Source organism: Helianthus annuus, chromosome 7 (assembly GCF_002127325.2).
Source record: "Helianthus annuus cultivar XRQ/B chromosome 7, HanXRQr2.0-SUNRISE, whole genome shotgun sequence".
In the NCBI taxonomy this organism is placed as follows: domain Eukaryota; kingdom Viridiplantae; phylum Streptophyta; class Magnoliopsida; order Asterales; family Asteraceae; genus Helianthus; species Helianthus annuus.
The window spans coordinates 43,471,917-43,484,988 of NC_035439.2; positions in this window are offsets into that span (position 1 = coordinate 43,471,917).

Below are 13,072 nucleotides of genomic sequence, written 5' to 3' on the forward strand. Positions count from 1 at the left end.
GCTTGTATGCTGGTGTGGTAACTGTTGTTGTACGAGAACTCCACTAACGGGAGATGTTTTTCCCAGCTGTTGCCGAAATCGATAACACATGCCCGAAGCATGTCTTCTAGAGTTTGAATCGTGCGTTCAGACTGCCCATCCGTCTGAGGGTGATAAGCTGTGCTCATGTCTAATCGAGAGCCAAAAGCTTTGTGCATTGCTTGCCATAGTTCTGAAGTGAATCGTGCATCCCGATCCGAAGTAATAGAGGCTGGCACTTCGTGCCTCGAAACAACTTCTTTCAAGTAGATGTCTTCTAACGTAGAGAACTTATCCGTTTCTTTGATAGCCAAGAAATGAGCAGACTTGGTGAGTCGCTCTACGATCACTCAAACAGTATCATTCCCGTGCTGGGATCTAGGCAGACCAGTAACAAAATCCATGGAAATTTCTCCCCATTTCCGCTGCGGTATCTTTGGTTGCTGGAGTAGGCCTGAGGGTTTCTGGTACTCTGTCTTGACTCTCGCACAAGTCAAACACTTGCCAACGTAAGTTGCTATGCGGGCCTTCATGCTAGGCCACCAATATGTAGTTCTAATATCGTGGTACATTTTATCTGAACCTGGATGTACCGAGTAGCAAGACTTATGAGCTTCATCCATCGCAAGTTCTCGTAAACCGCCATACAGTGGGACCCAAATACGTCCTGTTACATAGTAGGCGTCGTCTTCCTTCTGTTCTAATCGTTGCCTTGAGCTGCGTAAGGCTTCAGCCTTGACGTTTTCTGGTTTCAATGCTTCCACCTGAGCATCTCGTATTTGTGCAGGAAGATCAGACTGAATAGTGAGCTGCAAAGCTCGTACACGCCTAGGTAAAGTGTCTTTTCGACTGAGAGCGTCAGCCACGACATTGGCCTTGCCTGGATGGTACTTGATGGCGTATTCATAATCGTTAAGCAGCTCGACCCATCGTCGTTGACACATGTTCAATTCCTTCTGCTTGAAGATATGCTCGAGACTCCTGTGATCGGTGTAGATAGTGCACTTGGTACCGTACAGGTAGTGTCGCCATATCTTGAGCGCGAAAACAACAGCTCCCAGCTCTAAATCATGCGTCGTGTAGTTCCGTTCATGAACTTTGAGTTGTCGCGAAGCGTAGGCAATAACTTTATCCCGTTGCATCAATACACAACCAAGACCCTGTATCGATGCATCACAATAGACCACAAAATCATCTGTGCCCTCTGGCAATGAGAGAATAGGTGCGCTGCATAGTCTATCCTTCAGATACTGAAAAGCGGTTTCCTGGGAATCTCCCCAACGGTAGGTGACACCCTTCTGTGTCAGCATTGTAAGCGGCTGTGCGATCTTTGAGAAGCCTTTGATGAATCGTCTGTAGTAACCCGCCAGACCCAAGAATTGGCGTATTTCAGTTGGTGTACGCGGTGCAGGCCAGTTCCTGATCGAATCTACCTTGGATGGATCAACATGAATCCCATCCCTGTTCACCACATGGCCTAAGAAGTGGACTTCACGAAGCCAGAAGTCGCATTTTGAAAACTTGGCATACAGTTGTTCCTTTCGAAGAAGTTCCAAGATAAGGCGTATGTGCTGCTCGTGTTCCTCCTAACTCTTGGAGTAGATCAGGATGTCGTCAATGAAAACGATTACGAACTTGTCTAGATAGGGTTTGCACACCCTGTTCATAAGATCCATGAAAACTGCAGGCGCGTTCGTAAGCCCAAATGGCATGACTAGAAACTCGTAGTGACCGTAGCGAGTTCTGAATGCTGTCTTGGAGACGTCCTCCTCGCGGACTCTCAGCTGATGATACCCTGACCTTAGATCAATCTTGGAGTAGTAACTCGACCCTTGCAACTGGTCGAATAAGTCGTCAATACGAGGAAAAAGGATAACGGTTCTTCACTGTGACCTTGTTCAGTTCGCGGTAGTCATTGCACATCCTAAAAGTGCCATCCTTCTTCTTCACAAATAGTACTGGAGCTCCCCAAGGCGAAAAGATAGGTCGGATAAATCCTCTATCCAAGAGTTCTTGTAGCTGCGTCGATAGTTCTTCCAATTCTGATGGAGCTAAGCGATACAGTGCGTGAGCTATAGCTGCTGCCTAGAACTGTAGGAATGAGGTTGATAGGAAACGTCTGACCAGCGAGGATAAGATTACAATCCTGAACTATGAATGGCCTCTAGACTTTTACCATTCGCTAACACTATGACATGTTTGGGTGTTCAAAAGAGTTGGTGCACTTTTTAACATTTGACTAACTTTCATATAACTGGTATCCACACCCAAATCAAACAAGGCAGTAACATATAAGTCGTCGAGAAGAAGCTTACCCATTAATACGTTAGGATCGTTCCTTGCGTCACCCTGACCAATGACATACATGCGGCCCCGGCGTCATTGTTTCCATTGCTTCCCCCAACGCTATCCCCATTGTCGTCCCTGTTTCCATGATCATGGTTCTGAGTCTGGTCCTGGTTTATATGCGGACAATGTCTCTTGTAGTGATCTTTAGCATCACACTGAAAACATCCTTTAAAACTTTGTTGTTGCTGCTGATTCTGTGAAGATTGAGGCGGCCGTTGCTGTTCTTGAGTTACCGAACGTGAGCTTCGACAATCCTTAGCTTCATGGCCAATCTTGAGACACCTCTGGCAACGGCCCTTGTTGCACTAACCGCTGTGGTGTCTATTGCATCTGTTACACTTTGGATGATTTCCTCGATATCCACTCTGCCCACGACTACTAGAGAACTGTTGTCTGGGGCTTTGGTAGTCATCTATCTTTTGTTGCTGCGCCATAGGCTGGACCAAAATTAATCCCTTGCTCAGGTTTTCATCCCACTTGCGTTTGTTATCACTAGAAGCACATGTAGTATCAGATTTAACACGTTTCGGTAGTTTGTTTTGTTCTACTGCCTGGTCTGTGAGACGATGAGCAAGCCGGGTGACTTGCTGGATAGTGCCAAGATTAGCGGCGGTCACATGACTCTGAATTTCTGGCACCAGACCCTTGAGATACAGCTCGATACGTTTGGTGGGAGGGTTTACCATAGTGGGACAAAATGTGGCTAATTCATTTGATCTCTTCGTATAAGCTTCAATTTCAGACCCCGCCATCTGTAAATTGAGAAACTCCACCTCTAGTTCGTGGATGTCTTCACGACTGCAAAACTCTTCCTTAATCAGGTCCTTGAACTCGTTCCAGGGGGTGGCATTAGCAGCTGCCAGCCCTAACATCTGAACCTGTGCTTCCCACCAGGTTAATGCAGCACCTTCGAGTGTTCCAGTAGCAAACTTTACTCTACGAGACTCAGGGCAATCACACACCTCGAAGTCAGTTTCGAGCTCTCGAACCAGTGGAGGAGGCCTTCAACTCCCTCAGTTCCACTGAAGGTACTAGGTTGGCAATCCTTGAGATTTTTGAAGGTGTAAACAGGTGGCTGAGCGTGTTGACCTATTGCGTATAGGAATAGGACAAGGTTAAACACAAGAGTTGGTTTAGGAGTGTAGGATCTAAAGATCCTAGTTACGACTGCAGGGTATACCTCCTGCTTGTATGGCTGCAAGTGCCGCAGCAATCCGTTCGTTAATGAGAGCCGTCAACTGGGCTTGAGTCAAGTTGATATGTCCGGCATGATCTTCATAGCAAATGTAACGTAGGTGAGAGAGGTTCGCGAATAGTGCGATGACAGAAGAGTGTAAGCACACAAGTGTTCTCAAGCAATAACAAATAGTGAGCAACATAATTTAAGCATACCATGAGCAAAGTTCTATGTAATTCTAGCATGTAGGCAATAAACATAAACCTTATTACCTAGGAGGTTGAGTCTTGCACGTGGAGCGAAGCGTCGTTGTGGATCGTTGAGAGCACTGTTCTGGTTATAGTCTGGTTTTAATAAAAACGTTTTTCCCATATTAAAACCAAGTTCTCTATAACCAATGGCTCTGATACCAATCTGTCACACCCCCAAAATCCACCTGCGGAGTATCACCGCTTGGGAGCGTGACTTACTAGGATCAAGCCACCAATCATATAGAACAATGTATAAAGTAAAAGTAATTGCAATTTAACCAACCAATCCATAAGAAAGGTGTTCCAAAACATAAATATGTTATCACTGTTTAGCGGAAGCGTATAAGTAAAACCCAACATAATAAAGTGTGAAATGTCATAAGTGTTTAATGAAACAATCACGATCCAAGCCCACAACGACCAGCTCCTCCCTGTGCAAGCTCCATGTATCTAACGACCTGCAAGGCATGTAACAGAGGATCAACAACTAGTTTAGCGAGTTCACAGAAAGTAAATGCGTAATAGTAAGTTCGTTTGTAACATGTGAATCTACTGGGCCGATAGTACGTTCTATTGGTGGGGGCTTCCCATGTTGTATATCCACAAGACTGTTCGTAACCATAAGTGTTCTTCACAACCGAGAACAGTAGTACGTACAAGCTTTACGTAGGTTTTACGTAAGTGTCCTTCTGTACCCGAGGACAGTGGTACGCGTGGGGTTTACGTAGGTTTTACGTAAGTGTCCTTCCTGACTTCGGAAGACAGTAGCATGTTATTGTTTACGTAGGTTTTACGTAAGTGTCCTTCCTGACTCCGGAAGACAGTAGCATATTTCCTGTTTACGTAGGTTTTACGTAAGTGTCCTGCTTAACCCGAGGACCATGGTAGATAGTCTAGTAACCGTGTATGTACGCGTAATTGTTCAATTCCATCATTCAACCCATTCCCTATCCCCCGGGAATCCCATTCCTTAGTAAGAGTGTGAACTCACCTTGGTTTGCTCGGTATGTTATTGCTTCTAGGGTTAATTAAATGTCTAAATCCGTTACACACGACCTAGGATACATTGCACATGATTTGATGTAAGTGTTACATTCAAGTAGGGTTTACAAGTCCTTGATATTCAAGAAATTGTGTTATGTGTGTTCATTGTGTACAGAATGATATGAAGAGATTGTTCACACATACAGGAACATACAGTTGCATTCAGTAGCATAAAATCATATATAGCATCATACAGCAAGCTTTGATATAGACAGCACTTGTAAAGTTCGGACTATTATCATGCAATCAAGGTAACATCATGTTTAATTCACAAAGGTTGGACATAACAACACAATAAAAGGTCAGACAATGTTCCAGGACCAGAAATTCGGACTCAGGGTTCCCTCCTTTAAAATTCGGACCCATGAAGCCTTAACAAAACTCTGACAAATGTTCCCCCTTTAAAATTCGGACCTCCTAGGGTTTCATTTACAAAATTCGGACAAAAGGGGAGGGGTTTGGGGCCATAAAACTCGGACAAGAACAAGGGGGGCTTCCCCTTCAAAAGTCGGACTAAGGGGGTGGTTCCTTGCTTAAAAACTCGGACTAGGGGTGGAGAGCTTAATATTCGGACAAGGGTTTTAAAACCCTGACTCCCATTCTTCCCTAGGATAAAACTTGGACTTTCTTCCCTAGGATAAAACTTGGACTTTCTTCCCTAGGATAAAACTTGGACTTTCTTCCCTAGGATAAAACTTGGACTTTCTTCCCTACCCTAGGATAAAACTTGGACTTTCTTCCCTAGGATAAAACTCTGACTATGTTTATCACAAAACTCAGACTCCTGTTAGGTATAAAGTTCGGACTAAGCATGTTGTTACAAAACTCAGACAAACACAAAACTCTGACCTTTGTGACTTCACAAAGCCCTGACTGTTAACAACGAGTTTCAACATACGTGATTTCCAAAGCCAATTCACAGAATCAAAACAACAGTTACATTTTTACATTCATACGATCAAAACCCTAATTTCATTGCATCTATATTGCAGTAATCCAATTATCAATCAATCATTCTACAATTCTTGTATCTTACATCAGGCAATGATTACACAACAATCAACATCAATTCACAATAATCAGAATTCAATAACACAGAATCATTACATGTGGAACTAGGGTTTACATGAATCACATAATCAAGAATTCAGTGACAACAAACAATCATTAACAATTACCTTGGATTGAATTCTAAACAGAAAGAGGAAATCAAGAGTGATGAAGAACTTGTGCCAATGATAAAGGTGATGATTGCCAGAGAGGATCAGAGAATGAAAGTATGTGTTTTGTTTCTTTGGTGGTGATTAGTGAAAAGGGATTAGGGTTAAGGATGATTTAAGTTTCACTATTAGCACAAAGCACCCTAAAGAATTATCTATCACATATTGCATGCACAAGGTATACAATTTACAGTTTCACCACCATCTTTAAGTATTTGTCAAATCATTCATAAACAACACATAATCATGCACAATCACAATACACTTTATTGTATCCAAACGTTACAGTTTCACAGCAGACTAATTGTGCAAGTAAACAACTAAACAAACAATGAACGTGCAATAAATGTGAAAATGGAATCTTGGAAACTCGAGTTGTCACATTATATTTGAGGTATACTCTCGTTTAAAGTTATGTTTAGTTATTTATTATTTATTTTTGGTAGTCAATAATAGTTTTATTAATAGCAATATTAATAACAGTAGCAGTAGTATTATTTTAAGTACTAGAGTTATTATCAGGAACAGGTATTGGATAGCCTAGCCTTAGTTAGGCATGGACTGATCAACCATGCTTAAACAAGGCAGCACTAACCAATATCCAACCATGATAATGACTAGATAATATATATAAATATATATATATATATATAGTACTGTAAAAAGAAGACATATTTTCATAAAACAATACAAGAATTAGATGAACGAATAAAAATGATTGTTCATCTTGATTAATATTTCACAACTATTAAATACTTATAGAACTATTATATATATTTTAATATATTAAAATATCAAATGATATTTTTGGTATTAAAATAAACATTTATTATTTTACTTTTATGATCTAAAATAACTTGTTATAAAATCTTATAGTTAAACATTCTTGATCTTAAAGAAAATAATAATCGTAAGTTCTAGGATATTTATATAATAAACATATATCCTTATTTATCAAAATTACCACGGGTTTTGATATTTTAAAACTATCTATATTAAATTATTATTTTACTTTATGATAACATAAAAGAAAAAAAAGTATTTGATAAATTAAAATATCCCGCTGTGATCGAACATTTTGATTAAAATATTTAATATATATTGACATGACTAAGATTTAAAATATAATCTTAATATATAAAAAATAGAATATATTACTTTTAATATAATATATATTTATTAAATAAACATTATTTTATAGTGTTAATAGTAAAAGTAATCTACTATAGTAATCTATACAAAACAGTTGTTATATATTGTATTCAAAAACGGTAATAATTTCACATTATATAAATACTAGTACACATTTGGAACTATGTTTCCTTTTACATAGATTACTATAATTGAGTCGAATAATATGAACTGGGCATAAGTGTATATAAATATATATTATTCAAGGAAAATAAAGTTTTTGCAATTATATATTAAAATAATAATACACTAACTCTAGTGTCTTTTCGTATATCCTTACAACTCACTCATCTCAGCACATTGATTTTCTCATATCATAATTCAATATTTGACAAAATCGTTTTCATGCTTTTATTTTCTTTGAACCTGTCAATTCTAAGTCTTCCTCAGTTGCCAATCAACAGAAAGCTTTCTTTTGACAAAGAATTTTATTGATTCCAAAAGACCTTCACATTCACTTTAAAATATCTATTGATCATATATCTTTTGGCTTGAACCTAATCACCTTGGAAACTATATCATTTCATCTCATTCGTCTAAACATTTCATCTTTTGAAATATCCAGATTCGCTTCCTTGAAACTCTCAGTTAATTTCGAAAACGGTGAATTTATTCGGTGACCATAATTATTGAGTTCTTTCAATCATAACAATACCTTCCAGTATCCGTATAAATTTGTAGCATGTGCTAATAATACACCCTATTCATACGTCATTCGTTTGATTCATCATTTTAATATTCTTGGTACCATTATGTACTCAGATTACAATACACTAAATTCTATTGTCTAGTATATCCTTACCATTTAAGTAAACAATATTGATTATCGGGATAATCATTTACAAATCATTTTTCATACTTCCATTCACAAATAGAGATTTATCAATTCAAAATCTCCCTCAATTGATCAAAGTAAGTTCTTTTCTGATATTAAATCCTACTGTTTCTCCAAGTCGTTTTATTTCAAAAAATTCATGACTATCAAATATGTGACACTTCGGAATTTCCCGGACAATCTTTCGATGTAACATGTGTGTACGTATAATATTAAATGAAAAAGTTGTGTATTGTTTTGATGTTCTATGTGATCCTTGCTTTGTGTGTATGTATGATATGTATATACATATATAGGTATGAGTGTGTGTTATATATGTGTGGGCCGAGACCTCTAAGAACCCGACTCGAGACCACGGTCTCGAGTGAACAGTAGCAATGGGCCGGCTGGGCCTTGTCACCCCTTAGCCCACCCGGAAGCAACCCTAACCCACTCGAAATCCTATATAAACCAACCCACCCCTCCCTTAACCATTTTTACAAATCTCACAACACTCTCACACTCTCCTCTCATCTCTCTCACTAAAACCCTAAAACCCTCAAAGAATCACCTTCCTCTCCTTTCCTTCTCCTTCTCGGATCCGACCAACAAGAGCACCCTTTGGATTAGCTTGGAATCATCACTCGAAGGCTTCAATCCATCACCAACTTGAACACCTTTGTGTCACTCTTGAACCGGTTAGTGATGATGATGTTGTTTATATTTGCTTGTTACTAAATGATGCTTGATTATTGTTGTTGTTGTTGTTCTTGCTAGACAAAATAGAGTGTTTTTCCGGTTGTTATGATGTTTGGTTAGATCGGTTATATGTTTCGGACTAAGTGCTAGCTATGTGATTCATGTTACTAATAAGAGGATATGTTATATTGTTTAGGTTGAATGGTCTTCTTTGTTTATTGTCCGATTGATATTAAGGGCTCGGGTCGGGGACTTTATGCATGATTTTGGGTTATAAATGATGAATGTGGTTTTGAATATTGTTTGAACATTGTTTGAATAAATGAAGAACATGTATGAAGATGTTATGAACATTCAAATATTATGGTTTTTGATCTGTTTTGTGCACATTATAGACAAACAGACATGTTAGTGGATATAGTACACAATTTACATGATAATGCAATTCTATTGGTTAGTACAGTTTGCAGGTTCTAGAAGGTCTTCATGTGCACGTAATCACGGTTGCGAGTCGGAACCCTTGGTTGCGACTCGAGACCACAGCAGGAGTTGTCGAGACCTCCCGGTTGCGAGTCGTAATCAACGCGTATCGAGTCCGGTTGCGAGTCGGAACCGCTGGTTGCGAGTCGTAATCTCTGGTTGCGGCTCGTAACCAAAACGTGACGAACCGAGACCTCGGTTGCGAGTCGCAACCTTGGTTGCGAGTCACTCTTGTCTCGACTGGACTGTCTTAGGGTTATTGGGCTTTTGACTGTTGGGCTTACTGTTAACTGGATTGCTTGTGTGACTGTTACTGTTTAGGCCCAATACCCCACTGTTTGTATGTTGCATGTTATACGTGACTGCTTTGTGTAATGCCATAAGTGTTCGATATGTGTTTACTTGTACCCGACTTGACCTATAATTGGTAACCATGCTAGGACGTGGTGACCAACATACTTAACCAAGTAACGTATCATACCGAGCAACCCAAGGTGAGTTCACAACTTAAAAGCATGCGTCCCGGTGGTTTGGGACACGAGACTAAAACAACCCTATCCCCTTGTAAAGGGGATACCGTCTACATTCCTTCCCTAGTTATTGGGAACAAACTTACTTTATCTTCCCTTGTATTGGGAAACCTTTTTAGTTAATTACTGTTTATACGGAATGCAACCAACGGCACTAAACGCAACTCTATCACTCAAGTCCCTACTACATAATACCGATTAGTCGCCGGTGCCAGGCGAACGGGTTATTAGTTGATAGCGCTATTTAGGTCTTACCAGCCTCACACCGTGCCATGGTATGGGATCGGTCGTGAACTAATGTACTCAGGCATCCGTCAATGATGATAGAACATTGACATCGGGGCATCCTGCGGAAACGCAAACGGTTACCTAGTGTTCGGTATTGGAAAAACAGTTTAGTCGCTAACTTTTGGGGTAGCTCCCCATGGCATGTATAAACGGATAAATTAACTGGTGAAACGAGTTTTTGGTAATTAAAACTGGACAACTAGTGAACTCACTCAGCATTGTTGTTGACCCCTTACTGCATGCTTGCAGGTGGCCAGTGACTGGAGCAGCTGCTTGGGATGTGTAGTGGTCGTCTGCCCGTGTGTTGGGCATCTATCATGTTTACCTTATGAACATTACTTAAAACGGCTTATTTATGCTTCCGCTACTTATTAATATTTAAACTTGAAACCTTAACTCTGAACTTGGTATTTGCTAATCTTATGGTTGGCAAGTATTACTTTTCGTTATCAATCTATTTAGTCAGTATAATTGGTGGCTGGATCCTGGTCAGTCACGCCCTCGAAGCGGGTGTTATCCGCAGGTGGAATTTGGGGGTGTGACAGATTGGTATCAGAGCCATTGGTTATAGTGAACTTGGTTTTAAAAAGGGGAAAATCTTTTTGAGAAAAACCAGACTATAACCCGTGACTCGTGACGACACTACACTCCAAGTGCAAGGCTCGACTTATCTGACCTCATAGCTCGGACCTATAGTTACTTACTTAATTGTCTTATGCTTTCTGCTTTACTATACGTACTAGTTTGCCTGATTAGATAGATACGCCTTCTCTTTTCTATCTCTTTCTCGCTATGTTACGACACCACACTCATACTATGTTTTCTGGTTATGAAGACAATGAGTGGACGCGGACGAGGAAACGTCAACATGACCCAGGCTCAGTTCACTAACCTGCTCAACACCGTGGCTGCAGCTTTCGCGGCTCACCCTATAGGTAAACTCGATGTTTTAGGATGTTTAGATCCTACCGCCACATCGTCTTTTCGCCTCTAAACCTATTTCGCTTCACTCCTCACAACAGGTCAGCCTGCACCTGTGCAACCACGTGTCTGTACCTTCAAGACCTTCATGGATTGCAAGCCTCTTCCATTCAGTGGCACTGAGGGTGCCATAGGTCTTCTACACTGGATCGAGAAGGTCGAAGCTGTCTTCGCTGTCTGCGAGTGTCCCCCTGCTAATTGGGTGAAGTTTGCTACTGGTACTCTTGAGGGAAGCGCACTTTCATGGTGGAAGGCGCAAATTCAAATGCTTGGTTTGGAGACTGCTAACGCTACTGCATGGGAAGATTTCAAGGATATGATCAAGGAGGAGTACTGTCACAGGGATGACATCCACAAACTCGAGGACGAGTACTATGAACTCAAGATGGTTGGGTCAGAGATTGAGACCTACACCAAGCTGTCCAACGACTACGCTGCTCTTTGTCCAAACTTGTCCCGACCCATGTACCGAAGGATCGAATTGTACATCAAGGGCTTAGTCCCAGAGATCAGGAGCCACGTAACCTCGGCCAACCTCCCTACCATACAGCCTGTGGTTCGTCTTGCCCACAAACTCACCAACCAGGCTGTGGAGGAGGGCAGGTTGCCCAAAAGGATCAGTGCTGCGGAGGGAACTTCTAGTGATGGTAAACGAAAGTGGGATGGAAATCAGGGCAAAGATGCTAACTCTACTCAGGCCCCAGCCCAGCAAAAGAAAACTGACAACAACAAAGGCACTCAGCAACAGGGTGGCTACCGGGGAAGCTACCCTAAGTGCAACAAGTGTAATAGGCACCACAATGGGGCATGTAACAAGGGTCAGTGTCAGAGATGCCACAAGGTGGGGCACGAAGCCAAGGATTGTAGAAGTCAGTTCCCAGTAAGGCAGAATCAGCAACAACCCCAACAGCAACAGCAGCAGGGAAACAACCGAGCATGTTTTAAATGTGGGGCAACAGGGCACATGCGAAAGGATTGCCCTGAACTGAATCAGACCCGCAACAACAATCAGGGAGCTGGGAACAATGAGCAAAACAACAACGCTGGGAATGGTGCGAGGGGCAGAGCTTTCGTGATTGGAGCTGGAGAAGCAAGGAACGACCCCAACGTCGTGGCGGGTAAGTTCCTACTTGATGATCGTTATGTTTCTGTGTTATTTGATTCCGGTGCCGATGCCAGTTATGTATCCCTTCGCATTAGTAAGAAACTTAAGCACACGCCCGCATTATTAAGTTCTAAGCATATCGTCGAGATAGCTAATGGTAAGAACATCGAGGCCACGCACATGATCCACGACTGCACCCTTGAATTGTCTGGCCACACATTTAGTATCGATCTTTTCCCTGTTAAACTTGGAAGCTTCGACGTCGTCATTGGTATGGATTGGTTATCCAAACATCGCGCTGAGATCCTCTGTCAAGAGAAAGCAGTTCGTATACCTCGCCGTTCTGGCCAACCCCTCATCGTTCAAGGCAACAAAGGTGGAGAAGTCACAGGTATTATCTCGCTTCTAAAGGCCCAGAAGTGTCTGCAAAAAGGGCACACCGCTATCCTAGCACTCGTCACCAATACTCACGAAAAGGAAAAGAGGATTGAAGATTTTCCTGTAGTACGCGACTATCCCGAGGTATTTCCTGAGGAACTACCTGGACTCCCTCCCCACCGTCAGGTCGAATTCCAAATCGAGCTAGCTCCCGGAGCAGCACCCATAGCTCGTGCACCGTACCGTTTAGCCCCTGCAGAACTGAAAGAACTCGCTACGCAACTACAGGAACTATTGGATAAAGGATTTATCCGTCCTAGTTCATCACCCTGGGGAGCACCAGTACTCTTTGTCAAGAAGAAGGATGGCACATTCCGAATGTGCATCGACTATCGTGAGTTGAACAAGGTTACCATCAAGAATCGTTACCCTCTCCCGCGCATCGACGATTTATTTGATCAACTGCATGGATCGAGTTACTATTCTAAGATTGACCTGCGATCAGGCTATCATCAGCTGAGAGTTCGTAATGAAGACATCTCCAAGA